General features: G+C 50.5%; 18 pseudogenes; all 18 read right to left on the bottom strand.

The window, feature by feature from the left end:
• Positions 1-300: 300 nt before the first annotated feature.
• LOC130347188 (5S ribosomal RNA) lies at positions 301-420 on the bottom strand (annotated as a pseudogene).
• Positions 421-692: 272 nt separating this feature from the next.
• Positions 693-812, bottom strand: LOC130322527 (5S ribosomal RNA; annotated as a pseudogene).
• Positions 813-3,308: 2,496 nt separating this feature from the next.
• LOC130321122 (5S ribosomal RNA) lies at positions 3,309-3,428 on the bottom strand (annotated as a pseudogene).
• A 1,284-nt stretch (positions 3,429-4,712) lies between these two features.
• LOC130330757 (5S ribosomal RNA) lies at positions 4,713-4,832 on the bottom strand (annotated as a pseudogene).
• Positions 4,833-5,121: 289 nt separating this feature from the next.
• On the bottom strand, positions 5,122-5,241 carry LOC130352083 (5S ribosomal RNA; annotated as a pseudogene).
• Positions 5,242-6,113: 872 nt separating this feature from the next.
• On the bottom strand, positions 6,114-6,233 carry LOC130326258 (5S ribosomal RNA; annotated as a pseudogene).
• Positions 6,234-6,505: 272 nt separating this feature from the next.
• On the bottom strand, positions 6,506-6,625 carry LOC130344497 (5S ribosomal RNA; annotated as a pseudogene).
• Positions 6,626-8,102: 1,477 nt separating this feature from the next.
• Positions 8,103-8,222, bottom strand: LOC130335058 (5S ribosomal RNA; annotated as a pseudogene).
• Positions 8,223-9,689: 1,467 nt separating this feature from the next.
• LOC130336936 (5S ribosomal RNA) lies at positions 9,690-9,809 on the bottom strand (annotated as a pseudogene).
• Positions 9,810-10,093: 284 nt separating this feature from the next.
• LOC130347643 (5S ribosomal RNA) lies at positions 10,094-10,213 on the bottom strand (annotated as a pseudogene).
• A 676-nt stretch (positions 10,214-10,889) lies between these two features.
• LOC130336814 (5S ribosomal RNA) lies at positions 10,890-11,009 on the bottom strand (annotated as a pseudogene).
• Positions 11,010-12,300: 1,291 nt separating this feature from the next.
• LOC130321111 (5S ribosomal RNA) lies at positions 12,301-12,420 on the bottom strand (annotated as a pseudogene).
• A 1,092-nt stretch (positions 12,421-13,512) lies between these two features.
• Positions 13,513-13,632, bottom strand: LOC130335356 (5S ribosomal RNA; annotated as a pseudogene).
• A 2,499-nt stretch (positions 13,633-16,131) lies between these two features.
• Positions 16,132-16,251, bottom strand: LOC130321100 (5S ribosomal RNA; annotated as a pseudogene).
• A 1,284-nt stretch (positions 16,252-17,535) lies between these two features.
• LOC130353106 (5S ribosomal RNA) lies at positions 17,536-17,655 on the bottom strand (annotated as a pseudogene).
• A 289-nt stretch (positions 17,656-17,944) lies between these two features.
• LOC130352662 (5S ribosomal RNA) lies at positions 17,945-18,064 on the bottom strand (annotated as a pseudogene).
• Positions 18,065-18,936: 872 nt separating this feature from the next.
• On the bottom strand, positions 18,937-19,056 carry LOC130326032 (5S ribosomal RNA; annotated as a pseudogene).
• Positions 19,057-19,328: 272 nt separating this feature from the next.
• LOC130352259 (5S ribosomal RNA) lies at positions 19,329-19,448 on the bottom strand (annotated as a pseudogene).
• Between the last annotated feature and the right edge of the window lie 614 nt (positions 19,449-20,062).

Genomic DNA, 20,062 nt, shown 5'->3' with positions numbered 1-20,062 from the left:
TAGGATGGCCGTTGACAGCTTCACGCCCTTTATACTGTGCATTTAAGCATTAATAAATCCTTTTCCGAATCGGAGCGGAAGGCGGCAACAGATTAAAATGTCAACTGCACCCGGGATTCCCAGCCAGTCTCCCATGCTGGTACTTAAAAGGCCCTAAGCTGGGTATCAGTCTGTGATCTGACGAGAGCAGGCGTGTTCAGCTTAGGATGGCCGTTGACAGCTTCACGCCCTTTATACTGTGCATTTAAGCATCAATAAATCCTTTTCGGAATCGGAACGGAAGGCGGCAACAGAGCAAAATGTCAACGGCAGCCGGGATTCCCAGCCAGTCTCCCATGCCAGTACTTACCAGGCCCTAAGCTGGGTAGCAGTCTGCGATCTGACGAGAGCAGGCGCGTTCAGCTTAGGATGGCCATTGACAGCTTCATGCTTTTTATACTGTGCATTTAAGCATCAATAAATCCTTTTCGGAATCGGAGAGGAAGGCAGCAACAGAGCAAAATGTCAATAGCACCTTGGATTGCCAGCCAGTCTCCCATGCCCGTACTTGCCGGGCAGCAGTCTGCGATGTGACAAGAGCAGGCACATTCAGCTTAGGATAGCCGTAGACAGCTTCACACCCTGTATACTGTGGATTTAAGCATCAATAAATCCTTTTCGGAATCGGAGCGGAAGGCGGCTACAGAGCAAAATGTCAACAACACCTGGGATTCCCAGCCAGTCTCCCATGCTGGTACTTACCGGGCCCTAAGCTGGGTAGCAGTCTGCAATCTGACGAGAGCAGGCGCGTTCAGCTTAGTATGGCCGTTGACAGCTTCACTCCCTTTATACTGTGCATTTAAGCATCAATAAATCCTTTTCCGAATCGGAGCGGAAAGCGGCAACAGATTAAAATGTGAACTTCACCCTGGATTCCCAGCCAGTCTCCCATGCTGGTACTTACCAGGCCCTAAGCTGGGTAGCAGTCTGCGATCTGACGAGAGCAGGCGCGTTCAGCTTAGGATGGCCGTTGACAGCTTCACACTTTGTATACTGTGCATTTAAGCATCAATAAATCCTTTTCGGAATCGGAACCGGAACCGTAACGGAAGGCGGCAACAGAGCAAAATGTCAACGGCAGCCGGGATTCCCAGCCAGTGTCCCATGCCGCTACTTACCGGGCCCTAAGATCTGTACCAGTCTGCGATCTGACGAGAGCAGGCGCGTTAAGCTTATAATGGCCGTCGTCAGCTTCACACCTTGTATACTGTGGATTTAAGCATCAATAAATTATTTTCGGAATCGGAGCGGAAGGCAGCCATAGAGCAAAATGTCAACGGCAACCGGGATTCCCAGCCAGTCTCCCATGCCAGTACTTACCGGGCCCTAAGCTGGGTAGCAGTCTTCGATCTGACAAGAGCAGGCGCGTTCAGCTTAGGATGGCCATTGACAGCTTCATGATTTTTTATATTGTGCATTTAAGCATCAATAAATCCTTTTCGGAATTGGTACGGAAGGCGGCAACAGAGCATAATGTCAACTGCAACCGGGATTCCCAGCCAGTCTCCCATGCCGGTATTTACTGAGCCCGAAGCTGGGTAGCAGTCTGCAATCTGACGAGAGCAGGCGCGTTCAGCTTAGGATGGCCGTTGACATCTTCACACCTTGTATATTGTGGATTTAAGCATCAATAAGTATTTTTATTAATCGGAGAGGAAGGCGGCAACAGAGCAAAATGTCAATGGCACCTTGGATTGCCAGCCAGTCTCCCATGCCGGTATCTGCCGGGCAGCAGTCTGCGATCTGAGGAGAGCAGGCACATTCAGGCTTAGGATGGCCGTTGACAGCTTCACACCCTGTATATTGTGGATTTAAGCATCAATAAATTCTTTTTCCGAATCGGAGCGGAAGGCAGCAACAGATTAAAATGTCAACTGCACCCCGGATTGCCAGCCAATCTCCCATGCTGGTACTTACCAGGCCCTAAGCTGGGTAGCAGTCTGCGATCTGACGAGAGCAGGCGCGTTCAGCTTAGGATGGCCGTTGACAACTTCACACTTTGTATACTGTGGATTTAAGCATCAATAAATAATTTTCGGAATCGGAGCAGAAACAGAGCAAAATGTCAACGGCAGCCGGGATTCCCAGCCAGTCTCCCATGCCAGTACTTACCGGGCCCTAAGCTGGATAGCAGTCTGCGATCTGGCGAGAGCAGGCGCGTTTAGCTTAGGATGGCCATTGACAGCTTCATGCTTTTTATACTGTGCATTTAAGCATCAATAAATCCTTTTCGGAATCGGAGAGGAAGGCAGCAACAGAGCAAAATGTCAATAGCACCTTGGATTACCAGTCAGTCTCCCATGCTGGTACTTACCGGACCCTAAGCTGGGTAGCAGTCTGCAATCTGACGAGAGCAGGCGCATTCAGCTTAGGATGGCCGTTGACAACTTCTCGCTCTTTATACTGTGCATTTAAGCATCAATAAATCCTTTTCGGAATCGGAACGGAAGGCGGCAACAGAGCAAAATGTCAACTGCAGCCAGGATTCCCAGCCAGTGTCCCATGCCGGTACTTACTGGGCCCTAAGCTGCGTAGCAATCTGCGATCTGACGAGAGCAGGCGCGTTAAGCTTAGGATGGCCGTCGACAGCTTCACACCTTGTATACTGTGGATTTAAGCATCAATAAATTATTTTCGGAATCGGAGCGGAAGGCAGCAATAGAGCAAAATGTCAACAACAACCGGGATTCCCAGCCAGTCTCCCATGCCAATACTTACCGGGCCCTAAGCTGGGTAGCAGTCTGCGATCTGACGAGAGCAGGCGCGTTCAGCTTAGGATGGCCATTGACAGCTTCATGCTTTTTATACTGTGCATTTAAGCATCAATAAATCCTTTTCGGAATCGGAACGGAAGGCGGCAACAGAGCAAAATGTCAATTGCACCCGGGATTCCCAGCCAGTCTCCCATGCTGGTACTTACTGGGCCCTAAGCTGCGTAGCAGTCTGCGATCTGACGAGAGCAGGCGTGTTCAGCTTGGGATGGCCGTTGACATTTTCACGCTTTGTATACTGTGGATTTAAGCATCAATAAATATTTTTTTTAATCGGAGAGGAAGGCGGCAACAGAGCAAAATGTCAATAGCACCTTGGATTGCCAGCCAGTCTCCCATGCCCGTACTTGCCGGGCAGCAGTCTGCGATCTGACAAGAACAGGCGCATTCAGCTTAGGATAGCCGTAGACGGCTTCACACCCTGTATACTGTGGATTTAAGCATCAATAAATCCTTTTCGGAATCAGAGCAAAATGTCTACAGAGCTACAGAGCAAAATGTCAACAACACCTGGGATTCCCAGCCAGTCTCCCATGCTGGTACTTACCGGGCCCTAAGCTGGGTAGCAGTCTGCGATCTGACGAGAGCAGGCGCGTTCAGCTTAGGATGGCCGTTGACAGCTTCACACTTTGTATACTGTGCATTTAAGCATCAATAAATCCTTTTCGGAATCGGAACGGAAGGCGGCAACAGAGCAAAATGTCAATAGCAGCCGGAATTCCCAGCCAGTGTCCCATGCCGGTACTTACCGGGCCCTAAGATCTGTACCAGTCTGCGATCTGACGAGAGCAGGCGCGTTAAGCTTAGGATGGCCGTCGACAGCTTCAAACCTTGTATACTGTGGATTTAAGCATCAATAAATCCTTTTCGCAATCGGAACGGAAGGCGGCAACAGAGCAAAATGTCAACTGCACCCGGGATTCCCAGCCAGTCTCCCATGACGGTACTTACTGGGCCCTAAGCTGGGTAGCAGTCTGCGATCTGACAAGAGCAGGCGCGTTCAGCTTAGGATGGCCATTGACAGCTTCATGCTTTTTATACTGTGCATTTAAGCATCAATAAATCCTCTTCGGAATCGGAACGGAAGGCGGCAACAGAGCAAAATGTCAACTGCACCCGGGATTCCCAGCCAGTCTCCCATGCCGGTACTTACTGGGCCCTAAGCTGGGTAGCAGTCTGCGATCTGATAGGGAGCAGGCGTGTTCAGCTTAGGATGGCCGTTGACATCTTCACGCCTTGTATATTGTGGATTTAAGCATCAATAAATATTTTTATTAATCGGAGAGGAAGGCGGCAACAGAGCAAAATGTCAATGGCACCTTGGATTGTCAGCCAGTCTCCCATGCCGGTAACTGCCGGGCAGCAGTCTGCGATCTGAGGAGAGCAGGCACGTTCAGGCTTAGGATGGCCGTTGACAGGTTCGCACCCTGTATATTGTGGATTTAAGCATCAATAAATCCTTTTCCGAATCGGAGCGGAAGGCGGCAACAGATTAAAATGTCAACTGTACCCGGGATTCCCAGCCAGTCTCCCATGCTGGTACTTACCAGGCCTGAAGCTGGGTAGCAGTCTGCGATCAGACGAGAACAGGCGCATTCAGCTTAGGATGGCCGTAGACATCTTCACACCCTGTATACTGTGCATTTAAGCATCAATAAATCCTTTTCGGAATCGGAGCGGAAGGCGGAAACAGAGCAAAATGTCAACTGCACCCGGGATTCCCAGCCAGTCTCCCATGCTGGTACTTACCAGGCCCGAAGCTAGGTAGCAGTCTGCGATCTGATGAGAACAGGCGCATTCAGCTTAGGATGGCCGTAGACATCTTCACACACTGTATACTGTGCATTTAAGCATCAATAAATCCTTTTCCAAATCGGAACGGAAGGCGGCAACAGAGCAAAATGTCAACGACACCTGGGATTCCCAGCCAGTCTCCCATGTTGGTACTTACCTGGCCCTAAGCTGGGTAACAGTCTGCGATCTGACGAGAGCAGGCGCGTTCAGCTTAGGATGGCCGTTGACAGCTTCTAGCCCTTTATACTGTGCATTTAAGCATCAATAAATCCTTTTCGGAATCGGAACGGAACGGAAGGCGGCAACAGAGCAAAATGTCAACGGCAGCCGGGATTCCCAGCCAGTGTCCCATGCCGGTACTTACGGGGCCCTAAGATCTGTACCAGTCTGCGATCTGACGAGAGCAGGCGCGTTAAGCTTAGGATGGCCGTCGACAGCTTCACACCTTGTATACTGTGGATTTAAGCATCAATAAAATATTTTCGGAATCGGAGCGGAAGGCAGCAATAGAGCAAAATGTCAACGGCAACTGGGATTCCCAGCCAGTCTCCTATGCCAGTACTTACCGGGCCCTAAGCTGGGTAGCAGTCTGCGATCTGACGAGAGCAGGCGCGTTCAGCTTAGGATGGCCATTGACAGCTTCATGCTTTTTATACTGTGCATTTAAGCATCAATAAATCCTTTTCGGAGTCGGAACGGAAGGCGGCAACAGAGCAAAATGTCAACTGCACCCGGGATTCCCAGCCAGTCTCCCATGCCGTTACTTACTGGGCCCTAAGCTGGGTAGCAGTCTGCGATATGACGAGAGCAGGCACGTTCAGCTTAGGACGGCCGTTGACATCTTCACGCCTTGTATATTGTGGATTTAAGCATCAATAATTATTTTTATTAATCGGAGAGGAAGGCGGCAACAGAGCAAAATGTCAATGGCACCTTGGATTGCCAGCCAGTCTCCCATGCCGGTAACTGCCGGGCATCAGTCTGCGATCTGAGAAGAGCAGGCACGTTCAGGCTTAGGATGGCCGTTGACAGCTTCACACCCTGTATATTGTGGATTTAAGCATCAATAAATCCTTTTCCGAATCGGAGCGGAAGGCAGCAACAGATTAAAATGTCAACTGCACCCGGGATTCCCAGCCAGTCTCCCATGCTGGTACTTACCAGGCCCTAAGTTGGGTAACAGTCTGCGATCTGACGAGAGCAGGCACGTTCAGCTTAGGATGGCCGTTGACAGTTTCACACTTTGTATACTGTGGATTTAAGCATCAATAAATAATTTTCGGAATCGGAGCAGAAACAGAGCAAAATGTCAACTGCACCCGGGATTCCCAGCCAGTCTCCCATGCTGGTACTTACCAGGCCCGAAGCTGGGTAGCAGTCTGCGATCTGACGAGAACAGGCTTATTCAGCTTAGGATGGCCGTAGACATCTTCACACCCTGTATACTGTGGATTTAAGCATCAATAAATCCTTTTCGGAATCGGTGCGGAAGGCGGCAACAGAGCAAAATGTCAACGACACCTGGGATTCCCAGCCAGTCTCCCATGCTGGTACTTACCGGGCCCTAAGCTGGGTAGCAATCTGCGATCTGACGAGAGCAGGCGCGTTCAGCTTAGGATGGCCATTGACAGCTTCATGCATTTTATACTGTGCATTTAAGCATCAATAAATCCTTTTCGGAATCGGAGAGGAAGGCGACAACAGAGCATAATGTCAATAGCACCTTGGATTGCCAGCCAGTCTCCCATGCCCGTACTTGCCGGGCAGCAGTCTGCGATCTGACAAGAACAGGCACATTCAGCTTAGGATAGCCGTAGACGGCTTCACACCCTGTATACTGTGGATTTAAGCATCAATAAATCCTTTTCGGAATCGGAGCGGAAGGCGGCAACAGAGCAAAATGTCAACAACACCTGGGATTCCCAGCCAGTCTCCCATGCTGGTACTTACCGGGTCCAAAGCTGGGTAGCAGTCTGCGATCTGACGAGAGCAGGCGCGTTCAGCTTAGGATGGCCGTTGACAGCTTCACACCCTTTATACTGTGCATTTAAGCATCAATAAATCCTTTTCCGAATCGGAGCGGAAGGCGGCAACAGAGCAAAATGTCAACGGCAGCCGGGATTCCCAGCCAGTGTCCCATGCCGGTACTTACCGGGCCCTAAGATCTGTACCAGTCTGCGATCTGACGAGAGCAGGCGCGTTAAGCTTAGGATGGCCGTCGACAGCTTCACACCTTGTATACTGTGGATTTAAGCATCAATAAATTCTTTTCGGAATCGGAGCGGAAGGCAGCAATAGAGCAAAATGTCAACGGCAACCGGGATTCCCAGCCAGTCTCCCATGCTGGTACTTACCAGGCCCGAAGCTGGGTAGCAGTCTGCAATCTGACGAGAACAGACACATTCAGCTTAGGATGGCCATAGACGTCTTCACACCCTGTATACTGTGGATTTAAGCATCAATAAATCCTTTACGGAATCGGAGCGGAAGGCGGCAACAGAGCAAAATGTCAACGACACCTGGGATTCCCAGTCAGTCTCCCATGCTGGCACTTACCGGGCCCTAAGCTGGGTAGCTGACGAGAGCAGGCACGTTCAGCTTATGTTGGCCGTTGACAGCTTCTCGTCCTTTATACTGTGCATTTAAGCATCAATAAATCCTTTTCGGAATCGGAACGGAAGGCAGCAACAGAGCAAAATGTCAACGGCAGCCGGGATTCCCAGCCAGTGTCCCATGCCGGTACTTACCGGGCCCTAAGATCTGTACCAGTCTGCGATCTGACGAGAGCAGGCGCGTTAAGCTTAGGATGGCCGTCGACAGCTTCACACCTTGTATACTGTGGATTTAAGCATCAATAAATTATTTTCGGAATCGGAGCGGAAAGCAGCAATCTGTCAACGGCAACCGGGATTCCCAGCCAGTCTCCCATGCCAATACTTACCAGGCCCTAAGCTGGGTATCAGTCTGCAATCTGACGAGAGCAGGCGCGTTCAGCTTAGGATGGCCATTGACAGCTTCATGCTTTTTATATTGTGCATCTAAGCATCAATAAATCCTTTTCGGAATCGGAACGGAAGGCGGCAACAGAGCAAAATGTCAACTGCACCCGGGATTCCCAGCCAGTCTCCCATGCCGTTACTTACTGGGCCCTAAGCTGCGTAGCAGTCTGCGATCTGACGAGAGTAGGCGCGTTCAGCTTAGGATGGCCGTTGACAGCTTCTTGCCCTTTATACTGTGCATTTAAGCATCAATAAATCCTTTCCGGAATCGGAACGGAAGGCAGCAACAGAGCAAAATGTCAACGGCAGCCGGGATTCCCAGCCAGTGTCCCATGCCGGTACTTACCGGGCCCTAAGATCTGTACCAGTCTGCGATCTGACGAGAGCAGGCGCGTTAAGCTTAGGATGGCCGTCGACAGCTTCACACCTTGTATACTGTGGATTTAAGCATCAATAAATTATTTTCGGGATCGGAGCGGAAGGCAACCATAGAGCAAAATGTCAAAGGCAACCAGGATTCCCAGCCAGTCTCCCATGCCAGTACTTACCGGGCCCTAAGCTGGGTAGCAGTCTGCGATCTGATGAGAGCAGGCGCGTTCAGCTTAGGATGGCCATTGACACTTTCATGATTTTTATACTGTGCATTTAAGCATCAATAAATCCTTTTCGGAATCGGAACGGAGGGCGGCACCAGAGCAAAATGTCAACTGCACCCGGGATTCCCAGCCAGTCTCCCATGCCGGTACTTACTGGGCCCGAAGCTGGGTAGCAGTCTGCGATTTGTCGAGAGCAGGCGCGTTCAGCTTAGGATGGCCGTTGACATCTTCACACCTTGTATATTGTGGATTTAAGCATCAATAAATATTTTTATTAATCGGAGAGGAAGACGGCAACAGAGCAAAATGTCAATGGCACCTTGGATTGCCAGCCAGTCTCCCATGCCGGTATCTGCCGGGCAGCAGTCTGCGATCTGAGGAGAGCAGGCACATTCAGGCTTAGGATGGCCGTTGACAGCTTCACACCCTGTATATTGTGGATTTAAGCATCAATAAATTCTTTTTCCGAATCGGAACGGAAGGCGGCAACAGATTAAAATGTCAACTGCACCCGGGATTGCCAGCCAATCTCCCATGCTGGTACTTACCAGGCCCTAAGCTGGGTAGCAGTCTGCGATCTGACGAGAGGAGGCGCGTTCAGCTTAGGATGGCCGTTGACAACTTCACACTTTGTATACTGTGGATTTAAGCATCAATAAATAATTTTCGGAATTTGATCAGAAACAGAGCAAAATGTCAACTGCACCCGGGAATCCCAGCCAGTCTCCCATGCTGGTACTTACCAGGCCCGAAGCTGGGTAGCAGTCTGCGATCTGATGAGAACAGGCGCATTCAGCTTAGGATGGCCGTAGACATCTTCACACGCTGTATACTGTGGATTTAAGCATCAATAAATCCTTTTCGGAATCGGAGCGGAAGGCGGCATCAGAGCAAAATGTCAACGACACCTGGGATTCCCAGCCAGTCTCCCATGCTGGTACTTAAAAGGCCCTAAGCTGGGTATCAGTCTGCGATCTGACAAGAGCAGGCGCGTTCAGCTTAGGATGGCCGTTGACAGTTTCATGCCCTTTATACTGTGAATTTAAGCATCAATAAATCCTTTTCGGAATCGGAACGGAAGGCGGCAACAGAGCAAAATGTCAACGGCAGCCGGGATTCCCAGCCAGTCTCCCATGCCAGTACTTACCCGGCCCTAAGCTGGATAGCAGTCTGCGATCTGGCGAGAGCAGGCGCGTTCAGCTTAGGATGGCCATTGACAGCTTCATGCTTTTTATACTGTGCATTTAAGCATCAATAAATCCTTTTCGGAATCGGAGAGGAAGGCAGCAACAGAGCAAAATGTCAATAGCACCTTGGATTGCCAGCCAGTCTCCCATGCCCGTACTTGCCGGGCAGCAGTCTGCGATGTGACAAGAGCAGGCACATTCAGCTTAGGATAGCCGTAGACAGCTTCACACCCTGTATACTGTGGATTTAAGCATCAATAAATCCTTTTCGGAATCGGAGCGGAAGGCGGCTACAGAGCAAAATGTCAACAACACCTGGGATTCCCAGCCAGTCTCCCATGCTGGTACTTACCGGGCCCTAAGCTGGGTAGCAGTCTGCGATCTGACGAGAGCAGGCGCGTTCAGCTTAGGATGGCTATTGACAGCTTCTCGCCCTTTATACTGTGCATTTAAGCATCAATAAATCCTTTTCGGAATCGGAACGGAAGGCGGCAACAGAGCAAAATGTCAACGGCAGCCGGGATTCCCAGACAGTGTCCCATGCCGGTACTTACCGGGCCCTAAGATCTGTACCAGTCTGCGATCTGACGAGAGCAGGCGCGTAAAGCTTAGGATGGCCGTCGACAGCTTCACACCTTGTATACTGTGGATTTAAGCATCAATAAATTATTTTCGGAATCGGAGCGGAAGGCAGCAATAGAGCAAAATGTCAACGGCACCCGGGATTCCCAGCCAGTCTCCCATGCTGGTACTTACTGGGCCCTAAGCTGGGTAGCAGTCTGCGATCTGACGAGAGCAGGAGCGTTCAGCTTAGGATGGCCGTTGACAGCTTCACGACCTTTATACTGTGCATTTAAGCATCAATAAATCCTTTTCCGAATCGGATCGGAAGGCCGCAACAGATTAAAATGTCAACTGCACCCGGGATTCCCAGCCAGTCTCCCATGCTGGTACTTAAAAGGCCCTAAGCTGGGTATCAGTCTGCGATCTGACAAGAGCAGGCGCGTTCAGCTTAGGATGGCCGTTGACAGTTTCACGCCCTTTATACTGTGAATTTAAGCATCAATAAATCCTTTTCGGAATCGGAACGGAAGGCGGCAACAGAGCAAAATGTCAACGGCAGCCGGGATTCCCAGCCAGTCTCCCATGCCAGTACTTACCGGGCCCTAAGCTGGATAGCAGTCTGCGATCTGGCGACAGCAGGCGCGTTTAGCTTAGGATGGCCATTGACAGCTTCATGCTTTTTATACTGTGCATTTAAGCATCAATAAATCCTTTTCGGAATCGGAGAGGAAGGCAGCAACAGAGCAAAATGTCAATAGCACCTTGGATTGCCAGCCAGTCTCCCATGCCCGTACTTGCCGGGCAGCAGTCTGCGATGTGACAAGAGGAGGCACATTCAGCTTAGGATAGCCGTAGACAGCTTCACACCCTGTATACTGTGGATTTAAGCATCAATAAATCCTTTTCGGAATCGGAGCGGAAGGCGGCTACAGAGCAAAATGTCAACAACACCTGGGATTCCCAGCCAGTCTCCCATGCTGGTACTTACCGGGCCCTAAGCTGGGTAGCAGTCTGCGATCTGACGAGAGCAGGCGCGTTCAGCTTAGGATGGCTATTGACAGCTTCTCGCCCTTTATACTGTGCATTTAAGCATCAATAAATCCTTTTCGGAATCGGAACGGAAGGCGGCAACAGAGCAAAATGTCAACGGCAGCCGGGATTCCCAGCCAGTGTCCCATGCCGGTACTTACCGGGCCCTAAGATCTGTACCAGTCTGCGATCTGACGAGAGCAGGCGCGTAAAGCTTAGGATGGCCGTCGACAGCTTCACACCTTGTATACTGTGGATTTAGGCATCAATAAATTATTTTCGGAATCGGAGCGGAAGGCAGCAATTGAGCAAGATGTCAACGGCAACCGGGATTCCCAGCCAGTCTCCCATGCCAGTACTTACTGGGCCCTAAGCTGGGTAGCAGTCTGTGATCTGACGAGAGCAGGCGCGTTCAGCTTAGGATGGCCATTGACAGCTTCATGCTTTTTATACTGTGCATTTAAGCATCAATAAATCCTTTTCGGAATCGGAACGGAAGGCGGCAACAGAGCAAATGTCAACGGCAGCCGGGATTCCCAGTCAGTGTCCCATGCCGGTACTTACCGGGCCCTAAGATGTGTACCAGTCTGTGATCTGACGAGAGCAGGCGCGTTAAGCTTAGGATGGCCGTCGACAGCTTCACACCTTGTATACTGTGGATTTAAGCATCAATAAATTATTTTCCGAATCGGAGCGGAAGGCCGCAACAGATTAAAATGTCAACTGCACCCGGGATTCCCAGCCAGTCTCCCATGCTGGTACTTAAAAGGCCCTAAGCTGGGTATCAGTCTGCGATCTGACGAGAGCAGGCGCGTTCAGCTTAGGATGGCCGTTGACAGTTTCACGCCCTTTATACTGTGAATTTAAGCATCAATAAATCCTTTTCGGAATTCGGAACGGAAGGCGGCAACAGAGCAAAATGTCAACGGCAGCCGGGATTCCCAGCCAGTCTCCCATGCCGGTACTTACCGGGCCCTAAGCTGGGTAGCAGTCTGCGATCTGGCGAGAGCAGGCGCGTTCAGCTTAGGATGGCCATTGACAGCTTCATGCTTTTTATACTGTGCATTTAAGCATCAATAAATCCTTTTCGGAATCGGAGAGGAAGGCAGCAACAGAGCAAAATGTCAATAGCACCTTGGATTGCCAGCCAGTCTCCCATGCCCGTACTTGCCGGGCAGCAGTCTGCGATGTGACAAGAGCAGGCACATTCAGCTTAGGATAGCCGTAGACAGCTTCACACTCTGTATACTGTGGATACTGTGGATTTAAGCATCAATAAATCCTTTTCGGAATCGGAGCGGAAGGCGGCTACAGAGCAAAATGTCAACAACACCTGGGATTCCCAGCCAGTCTCCCATGCTGGTACTTACCGGGCCCTAAGCTGGGTAGCAGTCTGCGATCTGACGAGAGCAGGCGCGTTCAGCTTAGGATGGCCGTTGACAGCTTCACTCCCTTTATACTGTGCACTTAAGCATTAATAAATCCTTTTCCGAATCGGAGCGGAAAGCGGCAACAGATTAAAATGTCAACTTCACCCTGGATTCCCAGCCAGTCTCCCATGCTGGTACTTACCAGGCCCTAAGCTGGGTAGCAGTCTGCAATCTGACGAGAGCAGGCGCGTTCAGCTTAGGATGGCCGTTGACAGCTTCACACTTTGTATACTGTGCATTTAAGCATCAATAAATCCTTTTCGGAATCGGAACCGGAACGGAAGGCGGCAACAGAGCAAAATGTCAACGGCAGCCGGGATTCCCAGCCAGTGTCCCATGCCGGTACTTCCCGGGCCCTAAGATCTGTACCAGTCTGCGATCTGACGAGAGCAGGCTCGTTAAGCTTAGGATTGCCGTCGACAGCTTCACACCTTGTATACTGTGGATTTAAGCATCAATAAATTCTTTTCGGAATCGGAGCGGAAGGCAGCAATTGAGCAAGATGTCAACAGCAACCAGGATTCCCAGCCAGTCTCCCATGCCAGTACTTACTGGGCCCTAAGCTGGGTAGCAGTCTGTGATCTGACGAGAGCAGGCACGTTCAGCTTAGGATGGCCATTGACAGCTTCATGCTTTTTATACTGTGCATTTAAGCATCAATAAATTCTTTTCGGAATCGGAGCGGAAGGCAGCAATAGAGCAAAATGTCAATGGCACCCGGGATTCCTAGTCAGTCTCCCATGCCAGTACTTACCGGGCCCTAAGCTGGGTAGCAGTCTGCGATCTGACGAGAGCAGGCGCGTTCAGCTTAGGCTGGCCGTTGACAGCTTCTCGCCCTTTATACTGTGCATTTAAGCATCAATAAATCCTTTTCGGAATCGGAACGGAAGGCGGCAACAGAGCAAAATGTCAATAGCACCTTGGATTGCCAGCCAGTCTCCCATGCCCGTACTTGCCGGGCAGCAGTCTGCGATCTGACAAGAACAGGCACATTCAGCTTAGGATAACCGTAGACGGCTTCACACCCTGTATACTGTGGATTTAAGCATCAATAAATCCTTTTCGGAATCGGAGCAAAATGTCTACAGAGCTACAGAGCAAAATGTCAACAACACCTGAGATTCCCAGCCAGTCTCCCATGCTGGTACTTACCGGGCCCTAAGCTGGGTAGCAGTCTGCGATCTGACGAGAGCAGGAGCGTTCAGCTTAGGATGGCCGTTGACAGCTTCACGCCCTTTATACTGTGTATTTAAGCATCAATAAATCCTTTTCCAAATAGGAGCGGAAGGCGGCAACAGATTAAAATGTCAACTGCACCCGGGATTCCCAGCCAGTCTCCCATGCTGGTACTTAAAAGGCCCTAAGATGGGTATCAGTCTGTGATCTGACGAGAGTAGGCGCGTTCAGCTTAGGATGGCCGTTGACAGCTTCACACTTTGTATACTGTGCATTTAAGCATCAATAAATCCTTTTCGGAATCGGAACGGAAGGCGGCAACAGAGCAAAATGTCAACGGCAGCCGGGATTCCCAGCCAGTGTCCCATGCCGGTACTTACCGGGCCCTAAGATCTGTACCAGTCTGCGATCTGACGAGAGCAGGCGCGTTCAGCTTAGGATGGCCGTCGACAGCTTCACACCTTGTATACTGTGGATTTAAGCATCAATAAATTATTTTCGGAATCGGAGCGGAAGGCAGCAATAGAGCAAAATGTCAACGGCAACCGGGATTCCCAGCCAGTCTCCAATGCCAGTACTTACCGGGCCCTAAGCTGGGTAGCAGTCTGCGATCTGACAAGAGCAGGCGCTTTCAGCTTAGGATGGCCATTGACAGCTTCATGATTTTTATACCGTGCATTTAAGCATCAATAAAACCTTTTCGGAATCGGAACGGAAGGCGGCAACAGAGCAAAATGTGAACTGCACCCGGGATTCCCAGCCAGTCTCCCATGCCGGTACTTACTGGGCCCTAAGCTGGGTAGCAGTCTGCGATCTGACGAGAGCAGGCGCGTTCAGCTTAGGATGGCCGTTGACATCTTCACGCCTTGTATATTGTGGATTTAAGCATCAATAAATATTTTTATTAATCGGAGAGGAAGGCGGCAACAGAGCAAAATGTCAATGGCACCTTGGATTGCCAGCCAGTCTCCCATGCCGGTATCTGCCGGGCAGCAGTCTGCGATCTGAGGAGAGCAGACACGTTCAGCTTAGGATGGCCGTTGACAGCTTCACACCCTGTATATTGTGGATTTAAGCATCAATAAATCCTTTTCCGAATCGGAGCAGAAGGCGGCAACAGAGCAAAATGTCAACGACACCTGGGATTCCCAGTCAGTGTCCCATGCCGGTACTTACTGGACCCTAAGCTGCGTAGCAGTCTGCGATCTAACGAGAGCAGGCGCGTTAAGCTTAGGATGGCCGTCGACAGCTTCACACCTTGTATACTGTGGATTTAAGCATCAATAAATTATTTTCGGAATCGGAGCGGAAGGCGGCAACAGATTAAAATGTCAACTTCACCCTGGATTCCCAGCCAGTCTCCCATGCTGGTACTTACCAGGCCCTAAGCTGGGTAGCAGTCTGCGATCTGACGAGAGCAGGCGCGTTCAGCTTAGGATGGCCGTTGACAGCTCACACTTTGTATACTGTGCATTTAAGCATCAATAAATCCTTTTCGGAATCGGAACCGGAACGGGAACGGAAGGCGGCAACAGAGCAAAATGTCAACGGCAGCCGGGATTCCCAGCCAGTGTCCCATGCCGGTACTTACCGTGCCCTAAGATTTGTACCAGTCTGCGATCTGACGAGAGCAGGCGCGTTAAGCTTAGGATGGCCGTCGACAGCTTCTCGCCCTTTATACTGTGCATTTAAGCATCAATAAATCCTTTTCGGAATCGGAACGGAAGGCGGCAACAGAGCAAAATGTCAACTGCAGCCAGGATTCCCAGCCAGTGTCCCATGCCGGTACTTACTGGGCCCTAAGCTGCGTAGCAATCTGCGATCTGACGAGAGCAGGCGCGTTAAGCTTAGGATGGCCGTCGACAGCTTCACACCTTGTATACTGTGGATTTAAGCATCAATAAATTATTTTCGGAATCGGAGCGGAAGGCAGCAATAGAGCAAAATGTCAACAACAACCGGGATTCCCAGCCAGTCTCCCATGCCAATACTTACCGGGCCCTAAGCTGGGTAGCAGTCTGCGATCTGACAAGAGCAGGCGCGTTCAGCTTAGGATGGCCATTGACAGCTTCATGCTTTTTATACTGTGCATTTAAGCATCAATAAATCCTTTTCGGAATCGGAACGGAAGGCGGCAACAGAGCAAAATGTCAATTGCACCCGGGATTCCCAGCCAGTCTCCCATGCTGGTACTTACTGGGCCCTAAGCTGCGTAGCAGTCTGCGATCTGACGAGAGCAGGCGTGTTCAGCTTGGGATGGCCGTTGACATTTTCACGCCTTGTATACTGTGGATTTAAGCATCAATAAATATTTTTTTTAATCGGAGAGGAAGGCGGCAACAGAGCAAAATGTCAATAGCACCTTGGATTGCCAGCCAGTCTCCCATGCCCGTACTTGCCGGGCAGCAGTCTGCGATCTGACAAGAACAGGCGCATTCAGCTTAGGATAGCCGTAGACGGCTTCACACCCTGTATACTGTGGATTTAAGCATCAATAAATCCTTTTCGGAATCAGAGCAAAATGTCTACAGAGCTACAGAGCAAAATGTCAACAACACCTGGGATTCCCAGCCAGTCTCCCATGCTGGTACTTACCGGGCCCTAAGCTGGGTAGCAGTCTGCGATCTGACGAGAGCAGGCGCGTTCAGCTTAGGATGGCCGTTGACAGCTTCACACTTTGTATACTGTGCATTTAAGCATCAATAAATCCTTTTCGGAATCGGAACGGAAGGCGGCAACAGAGCAAAATGTCAATAGCAGCCGGGATTCCCAGCCAGTGTCCCATGCCGGTACTTACCGGGCCCTAAGATCTGTACCAGTCTGCGATCTGACGAGAGCAGGCGCGTTAAGCTTAGGATGGCCGTCGACAGCTTCACACCTTGTATACTGTGGATTTAAGCATCAATAAATCCTTTTCGCAATCGGAACGGAAGGCGGCAACAGAGCAAAATGTCAACTGCACCCGGGATTCCCAGCCAGTCTCCCATGACGGTACTTACTGGGCCCTAAGCTGGGTAGCAGTCTGCGATCTGACAAGAGCAGGCGCGTTCAGCTTAGGATGGCCATTGACAGCTTAATGCTTTTTATACTGTGCATTTAAGCATCAATAAATCCTCTTCGGAATCGGAACGGAAGGCGGCAACAGAGCAAAATGTCAACTGCACCCGGGATTCCCAGCCAGTCTCCCATGCCGGTACTTACTGGGCCCTAAGCTGGGTAGCAGTCTGCGATCTGATAGGGAGCAGGCGTGTTCAGCTTAGGATGGCCGTTGACATCTTCACGCCTTGTATATTGTGGATTTAAGCATCAATAAATATTTTTATTAATCGGAGAGGAAGGCGGCAACAGAGCAAAATGTCAATGGCACCTTGGATTGTCAGCCAGTCTCCCATGCCGGTAACTGCCGGGCAGCAGTCTGCGATCTGAGGAGAGCAGGCACATTCAGGCTTAGGATGGCCGTTGACAGGTTCACACCCTGTATATTGTGGATTTAAGCATCAATAAATCCTTTTCCGAATCGGAGCGGAAGGCGGCAACAGATTAAAATGTCAACTGTACCCGGGATTCCCAGCCAGTCTCCCATGCTGGTACTTACCAGGCCCGAAGCTGGGTAGCAGTCTGCGATCTGACGAGAACAGGCGCATTCAGCTTAGGATGGCCGTAGACATCTTCACACCCTGTATACTGTGCATTTAAGCATCAATAAATCCTTTTCGGAATCGGAGCGGAAGGCGGAAACAGAGCAAAATGTCAACTGCACCCGGGATTCCCAGCCAGTCTCCCATGCTGGTACTTACCAGGCCCGAAGCTAGGTAGCAGTCTGCGATCTGATGAGAACAGGCGCATTCAGCTTAGGATGGCCGTAGACATCTTCACACAATGTATACTGTGCATTTAAGCATCAATAAATCCTTTTCCAAATCGGAACGGAAGGCGGCAACAGAGCAAAATGTCAACGACACCTGGGATTCCCAGCCAGTCTCCCATGCTGGTACTTACCTGGCCCTAAGCTGGGTAACAGTCTGCGATCTGACGAGAGCAGGCGCGTTCAGCTTAGGATGGCCGTTGACAGCTTCTAGCCCTTTATACTGTGCATTTAAGCATCAATAAATCCTTTTCGGAATCGGAACGGAACGGAAGGCGGCAACAGAGCAAAATGTCAACGGCAGCCGGGATTCCCAGCCAGTGTCCCATGCCGGTACTTACCGGGCCCTAAGATCTGTACCAGTCTGCGATCTGACGAGAGCAGGCGCGTTAAGCTTAGGATGGCCGTCGACAGCTTCACACCTTGTATACTGTGGATTTAAGCATCAATAAATTCTTTTCGGAATCGGAGCGGAAGGCAGCAATAGAGCAAAATGTCAACGGCAACTGGGATTCCCAGCCAGTCTCCCATGCCAGTACTTACCAGGCCCTAAGCTGGGTAGCAGTCTGCGATCTGACGAGAGCAGGCGCGTTCAGCTTAGGATGGCCATTGACAGCTTCATGCTTTTTATACTGTGCATTTAAGCATCAATAAATCCTTTTCGGAGTCGGAACGGAAGGCGGCAACAGAGCAAAATGTCAACTGCACCCGGGATTCCCAGCCAGTCTCCCATGCCGTTACTTACTGGGCCCTAAGCTGGGTAGCAGTCTGCGATATGACGAGAGCAGGCACGTTCTGCTTAGGATGGCCGTTGACATCTTCACTCCTTGTATATTGTGGATTTAAGCATCAATAATTATTTTTATTAATCGGAGAGGAAGGCGGCAACAGAGCAAAATGTCAATGGCACCTTGGATTGCCAGCCAGTCTCCCATGCCGGTAACTGCCGGGCACCAGTCTGCGATCTGAGAAGAGCAGGCACGTTCAGGCTTAGGATGGCCGTTGACAGCTTCACACCCTGTATATTGTGGATTTAAGCATCAATAAATCCTTTTCCGAATCGGAGCGGAAGGCAGCAACAGATTAAAATGTCAACTGCACCCGGGATTCCCAGCCAGTCTCCCATGCTGGTACTTACCAGGCCCTAAGTTGGGTAGCAGTCTGCGATCTGACGAGAGCAGGCACGTTCAGCTTAGGATGGCCGTTGACAGCTTCACGCTTTGTATACTGTGGATTTAAGCATCAGTAAATAATTTTCGGAATCGGAGCAGAAACAGAGCAAAATGTCAACTGCACCCGGGATTCCCAGCCAGTCTCCCATGCTGGTACTTACCAGGCCCGAAGCTGGGTAGCAGTCTGCGATCTGACGAGAACAGGCTTATTCAGCTTAGGATGGCCGTAGACATCTTCACACCCTGTATACTGTGGATTTAAGCATCAATAAATCCTTTTCGGAATCGGAGCAGAAGGCGGCAACAGAGCAAAATGTCAACGACACCTGGGATTCCCAGCCAGTCTCCCATGCTGGTACTTACCGGGCCCTAAGCTGGGTAGCAGTCTGCGATCTGACGAGAGCAGGCGCGTTCAGCTTAGGATGGCCATTGACAGCTTCATGCATTTTATACTGTGCATTTAAGCATCAATAAATCCTTTTCGGAATCGGAGAGGAAGGCGACAACAGAGCATAATGTCAATAGCACCTTGGATTGCCAGCCAGTCTCCCATGCCCGTACTTGCCGGGCAGCAGTCTGCGATCTGACAAGAACAGGCACATTAGGCTTAGGATAGCCGTAGACGGCTTCACACCCTGTATACTGTGGATTTAAGCATCAATAAATCCTTTTCGGAATCGGAGCGGAAGGCGGCAACAGAGCAAAATGTCAACAACACCTGGGATTCCCAGCCAGTCTTCCATGCTGGTACTTACCGGGCCCAAAGCTGGGTAGCAGTCTGCGATCTGACGAGAGCAGGCGCGTTCAGCTTAGGATGGCCGTTGACAGCTTCATACCCTTTATACTGTGCATTTAAGCATCAATAAATCCTTTTCCGAATCGGAGCGGAAGGCGGCAACAGAGCAAAATGTCAACGGCAGTCGGGATTCCCAGCCAGTGTCCCATGCCGGTACTTACCGGGCCCTAAGATCTGTACCAGTCTGCGATCTGACGAGAGCAGGCGCGTTAAGCTTAGGATGGCCGTCGACAGCTTCACACCTTGTATACTGTGGATTTAAGCATCAATAAATTATTTTCGGAATCGGAGCGGAAGGCAGCAATAGAGCAAAATGTCAACAGCACCCGGGATTCCCAGTCAGTCTCCCATGCCAGTACTTACTGGGCCCTAAGCTGGGTAGCAGTCTGCGATCTGACAAGAGCAGGCGCGTTCAGCTTAGGATGGCCATTGACAGCTTCATGCTTTTTATACTGTGCATTTAAGCATCAATAAATCCTTTTCGGAATCGGAACGGAAGGCGGCAACAGAGCAAAATGTCAACTGCACCCGGCATTCCCAGCCAGTCTCCCATGCCGGTACTTACTGGGCCCTAGGCTGGGTATCAGTCTGCGATCTGACGAGAGCAGGCGCGTTCAGCTTAGGATGGCCGTTGACATCTTTAC

Source organism: Hyla sarda, chromosome 1, assembly GCF_029499605.1.
Source record: "Hyla sarda isolate aHylSar1 chromosome 1, aHylSar1.hap1, whole genome shotgun sequence".
In the NCBI taxonomy this organism is placed as follows: Eukaryota; Metazoa; Chordata; class Amphibia; order Anura; family Hylidae; genus Hyla; species Hyla sarda.
Note: the sequence above shows the minus strand (reverse complement) of the source record. Positions and strands in the feature narration are given on the sequence as shown.